This window comes from Akebia trifoliata, chromosome 5, assembly GCF_017979445.1.
Source record: "Akebia trifoliata isolate Shusen 1 chromosome 5, ASM1797944v1, whole genome shotgun sequence".
NCBI classification, from domain to species: domain Eukaryota; kingdom Viridiplantae; phylum Streptophyta; class Magnoliopsida; order Ranunculales; family Lardizabalaceae; genus Akebia; species Akebia trifoliata.
The window spans coordinates 16121436-16127435 of record NC_141379.1 but is presented as its reverse complement, the minus strand read 5'-3'; positions in this window follow the sequence as shown (position 1 = coordinate 16127435).

The following is a 6000-nucleotide window of genomic DNA, read 5'->3' as shown; positions in this document are numbered from 1 at the left end:
TGTACCAACGGCCTGTCATCCTCGCCATATTGGCACATAGACCTACAGTACAACTTTAGATGTGACAGCGGACACCCTACCCCATTGTATTTTTAATATTCTGGACATTTGAACTTGATCGGTAATTGAGCATTGGGATAGAAACAAAGGTCCTTGAACCGAGTTCCTCTCATAGTGTTTTGATGCCCTTCATCCTCATCATTTCTTCCTACAAAGACTCGATTTGCTGAGCCAATTTTTCATCTGTGGCACTCTTGGCCTCTGTGGCCCTATACTCGCATTCGTCATCAGGAATGACCACAAGGGGTGGTCGATTCTGTGGAATATAGAGCGGGGGCCCCTGGTATTCAGGCACTACAGGAGGCATGGTGGTCTGTGGTCCCTGTGGAGGTTGTTCGGGTAGATCCTGATTTGATCCAGACGCATGTTGCTGTATTGTTTGGGCTTGTATGATGCTGGCGTTGGCTAACACGGCACTTACCATTTTTTCTTACCTCTCAATTATTTTCAATAGTGCTGCTATTTGTGGATCGATAGCTGACGTTTCAACTACTGGGGGTTGTGCTGGTTCGGAGGAACTCATTTGATCCCCTTCTCTGAAGCCAAAAATAGCCAATTTGATCCCCAGTTGAGAGGTGGCGCACAATACTGAGCAAGGGCCCACTTAAATACCTCTCGTCTAGAATAGACGTAGTCTATCCCCCTCGTACAGTAGGGTACAGCGGGGCAGGATCTCTCTTAGGCACTGGTTTTGACCAAGAAGTGCAATTGATGTACTTAGATTATCTTTTATATACTTACGGGTACGAGTTAAGAGTTGTAGCTTTCATAAATGGTTTTCGCATCCCGCGAGGGGACCGACCACGTACTAGTACTACGTTGGCAATCGGGACATGTGATCGTGCGACTTACAATAGGACAAAGGCTCAGGTCGCTCCAACATGGGTGTATCAATATACCTTTCAGAATCACCCGATCAAACGGTATTGATACCCCAGTTTTATATACCTTACGGTACGTGATTGGAGTTGTGATTTTCATGAATGACGTCGCATCTCCGAGGAGATCGGGCCACGCACTAGTGCCATGTTGGCTATTAGGGACATGCAAGCATGCAATGCAGTAAAGTAAACGTGCTAGTGGTGTGTGCAAATAGGATAAGGTGTGCCCGGGGCATTTTCCAGATGAGTGGGCCCGTTGGCCAGATCAAACCATTTCTACATGGATACCACATAGCTCAAAGACTACCAAATCTATTACATCCACATTACAATCATGTAGGCACATTAAAATATACCTATAGAGACCATGGCCTTTTAGATAATCAGTCCACAAGGTTAACACATTCATGGTTACGCATCAACCAATCAAATTTTTTTTTTTCATCATTTTTTTTTCAATTTTTTTTAACGAATGAACTAATAACAAAAGGACTTCTCTTTTTTATTTTTATATTTTTTATGGTCCAATCGATGATCGCTTTGAATTTTCATTTTGATCTATCAAATAGTGGCGAGCGGTACGCCCTGAGTTTTTAAAAAGAATGATCCGTTTGATCTTTTGAAGCTTTAAAACTTAAAACAAAAATAAATTCCAAGAGGAAAGTTTCCAAGACTGATGTAAGGAACAAGTTGAGTAAAAATTTGTTTTTTTTTTTAATTAATTTTTTTTGTGCTCATTTTGAGGCACATTGCCTCTGGCTTTTGGCTTGGGCCAAAATTTTTATTTTTATTTTTTTTATGCTTTTTTTCCCTACTCATATTGTATCCCGACGAGACGTCAAATAGAAATGCTAGCGTAAACGATAGTAAACGAGCTCAAAAATCCATTCTGACTTGAAAAAATGTTGCTGATTTTATCATATTTGGAAGAAAATTTTGTTCTACCCCAAATCGAGATGCACTAATAGCTAATCGGAGATCGGACGAGAAAGTTACAATCAGTTTAACTTCGACTGTCCATTCGGCCAAAAAAAAGAAAAACAACTTTATTTTTTTTATTTTTTTTATTTTTTTATTTCTTATACCCATTTTGAGGCACATTGCCTTTGATTTTTGGCTTGGGCCAAAAAAAGAAATTTTTTTTTTCATTTTTTTGATGATATGCATGCTTAAAAAGACATAATCGGATAAATAAAGTAAAAACCGATTTTTTTTTTAAGTGAGTAAATAAATAAAAAGAAACCTACTTAAAAAATAAATACAACAAATACAACAAGTAATGTTAGCTTGCAAATAAAAAAAATTTGAAACCTTTCTTTTTTTTCAAAATGGCCGAGTTGACACGAGGGTAGAGCCTTTATTCCCCAGTGGAGTCGCCAAGCTGTAGATACGTGGTTTCGTCATTACGATGACCACATCTACTAAGGTTAGGAGTCGCCACCATTCATTTTTGTAAGTCGGTGTGAATGGTCATCCGATGTGCATTTATTAGAAAATTATCGTTTTGACGTTTAGTGACTCTCGATGGATAAGGTACTGATTAAATCTTGAGATTCGGAATAAGTGGCTCGGTTGGAGAAAAGGGAAGGTGTTAGGCACCCTTTTCTCCCCACTAAATAGTGGTAACCTCAACTCAACTCGGTCATTTGATTTAGAAAAATGCAAAAAATACAGTGTCACGTGTGTGCATTTGTACCCTAAGTAGGGATTTACTTTCGGCTCGATCATAGGATCATCACATTAAAAGAGATGATCCTAATGGATCATTTACCTTGAGATCCACTCATCTTAAATCCATTTAAAATAAATGAAGAGGAGAGGGGATAATAGAAGAGGGAGGAGGAGAGGATAGAGAGAGAGAGGGGATTGCCTTGAACTCACCTTGAAGCTTCAAAGTTTTCTTTTCTTTTCTTTCCTTCCTTCTCCTTCTTTGAGTCTTCTTTAGTCCTTAATAGAATATGAGAGTATGAGAATGGGAAGAGGTGATTAGAGAGAGTAGGGATTTTCTTTTTTTAGTGAGACTTGGTGTGGAGTTAACAAGAGATGATTGGTAGACTTGATGAGAATTGGTGATAGTTGTTTGTAGTGAGAGTTGGGGGGAGAATTTTTGTAGTGAAAGTTGGGGGGTTTTTTTTTGGGAAGAGGAGGAGGGTATTTATAGATGTTGAGGGGTTATTTTAGGGATATAATGGGGTGAAATGAAGAGAAGTGGTAGAATGGTGTGGGATTTAAGAGAAAGGTTAAGGATATGTCATGATGCATATATGAGTATGCATGCTCGTGAGTGTATGCGAAGGGAGAAGTGCACCCGGGGCATTTTCGCGAATATCCAACCACATAAACTAAATACATCAAATCATTCAACTAATAAAAAAAATAAACAATCGATTACGTCCAATCACATACTAATGAAAGAAAAGACAAAATCTAGTCTACTCTAAGAGTCTCTTTGAGTCAACTGGGTTGACTCGAGCGGATAGTCAACTTAAGGATAGTTTTAGATCGGGTCAAGTTTGATCCTGAAATCCTCAGTGGAGTCGCTACTGAAATCGCCTTGACTCTTTTTTACTAAATAGTTTAAAGGAGTTCGATTTGTAAATTGGGGATTTTCTAAGAATTGAGAGTCGCCATCTGGTTTAGGTCTAGGAACAAAAAATAACTCCAAATGAATCTAAATCTGTCCGTAGATAAGAGAAAGGGTAATGGGTTAGATTACGAGTTTCGAAAGATGTTAGGCACGGAACCCGCTTGATTGAGACGATCGGTCTTTACTACGATCCAAAAAAAATCCTAAGGTCAAACTCAAAAGACTATTGTCAAGGCTATGATCCAATCATCTTCATCAATTTATATCGGATATGCTAAACAAATCTTACGACTAAAATTGTCCCAATCATTACATGATTATTCATTGAATTTCGCACCAAAAAAGGGGGAAACTTTGAAAAAGCCTTGAATCTCATCCCATATTTTAGAATTCACATGGCAATATTTCCAAATCATTTAAAATAGAAATTCATGAAATATCCTCCAAATAGAAAAATTATAAATACCAAATTGCTAAATTAGAACTTATGAAACTTTTAAATTAGGAATTTGAATTTTTCAAAATTAGAATTTCAAAAAATTATAGGATGAGTTCCCAAATTGGAAGTTTATAAAATATGAATCTTCCAAAATAAAAAGTTTCAAAAAAATATAAATTTTCGAATTAGAAAATTCCAAATTTCCATGAACATGAAATTTCTAAATAAGAAAATGCAAAATCTTCTAAATTGAAAAATTACTAAAATATGAAATTTCTAAATTAGAAATTTACGAATATATGTGTTTTTCCAAAATAGAAAATTATGTGGTTTCCATATTAGAAAGTTTCAAATGTCGATTTTCCAAACTAAACTTTGCTCACAACTTTTTGAAATAGAAAAGTTGAGTAAGAAATTCCAGTAATTTTAGACTTTTCAAAATAAGTATCTTATGAATATGGAGTCCCAAATTAGAAAATCATGAATTTACAATGAATCACCAAACCCGTTTTCATACCTAGTCAAAATATTCAAACCCAAGCCCATGCCAAGCCCATTTCCTTAAAGATGACACATGTTAGTCTCTTATAAGCCCCAATACCCAATGCTTTAACTTAATTGAAGGGTCAACTCTCCTTGTGAAAATCCAAGAATACTCTTTTCAAAAAGTGTAGTCAAATAAAAAAAATACTTTGGTATTTGGTAAAAAATAATCAAAAGTTGAGAGAATTTCTAATCCTACCCTCAAAAGAAAGGAATCTTCAAATACATACATGGAACTGTCCTATTAGTTCATTTAAAAAATATACATCCACCACTGCTTTATAAGTTATTTACAAATGAATCAATGTCTAATTTTTACCTACCAATTTACCTTTACACATGTTACTCCCCTACTCACTCTTTCATTAATCCATTCCAAAAATATACATTCACCATTGTTTTATAAGTTATTTACAAATGAACCAAAATTTACTTTTTACCTACCACTTCATCTTTACACATGTCATTTCCCTACTCACTCTCCCAAAAGTACTTTTGTTCTCTCACACCTATTTACCTAAAAACCAAAAACCAAAATATTTTTAGGGTTTCATATTATAAATTTCACATTTATCCTCATAAAAATGAAAAATCAAAAAAAAAAAACCTAAACCTCATGTCCATTCTCTTTATTTTTAGGGTTGGACCACTTTATCCCTAAAAGTTCTCCAAAAACTCTATAAATAGCTCATTTTTTATAAGCAATTCATGCTCTCAAGCCTAATCTCTCAACTTAAAACACTATCAAAATCTCTACTCCATCTCTAATTTTTTCTCAATCCAACCTTCAATTAAAAAACTCCCACCCATCTTTCAACCTTCAACCAACAACCTTCTTCTTCTTTAACTACATACCCTCAACTAAAGCTTTCAACCCTCAAGTCACCTTTCTCAAGACTCAAGATCATTCAATAACATTAAGGGATAAGGTGAGTGTAGATTAGGTTTTTTTAATTTTTATTTTAACATTTGCATCTCTTACTCCTAACCTTCTATTTGTTTTAAAGTTCTAGAAATTGTTTAGGATAAAATGGAGAACCTCCTTCATCCTGATTAGATTGAACCTCAACCTTGGGCATGGAATGCTTGAGACGATTTGGTCAAAAGGATGGAGGTTGAAGCCATTTTAAACCTATTTTCCTTTCATACATCACAATGTACACTATACACACACATCACACATGCTTGCCTATGATGAAGAAATGTATAACTCTTTTGATAAGATTAAAACACTATGTTTCTAGTCAAGTATGCATGCATCAAGGTTATGGATCTAAGGGAATTCTATCCATGAAATTTTTTTAAAATCCTAAATCAACATTTCAACTCATGTAAAATGTGATGACTCCATGGTATATCTTCTTCCATATGATATTTCCCATGTCAACACTAACATTAGACTTTTTTTCAAAGAGGTACATACCCATCATGTGCACACACCCACTTCATGCATCTCATGCATTTTTATTATTTTAAAAAATGGCCAAGTT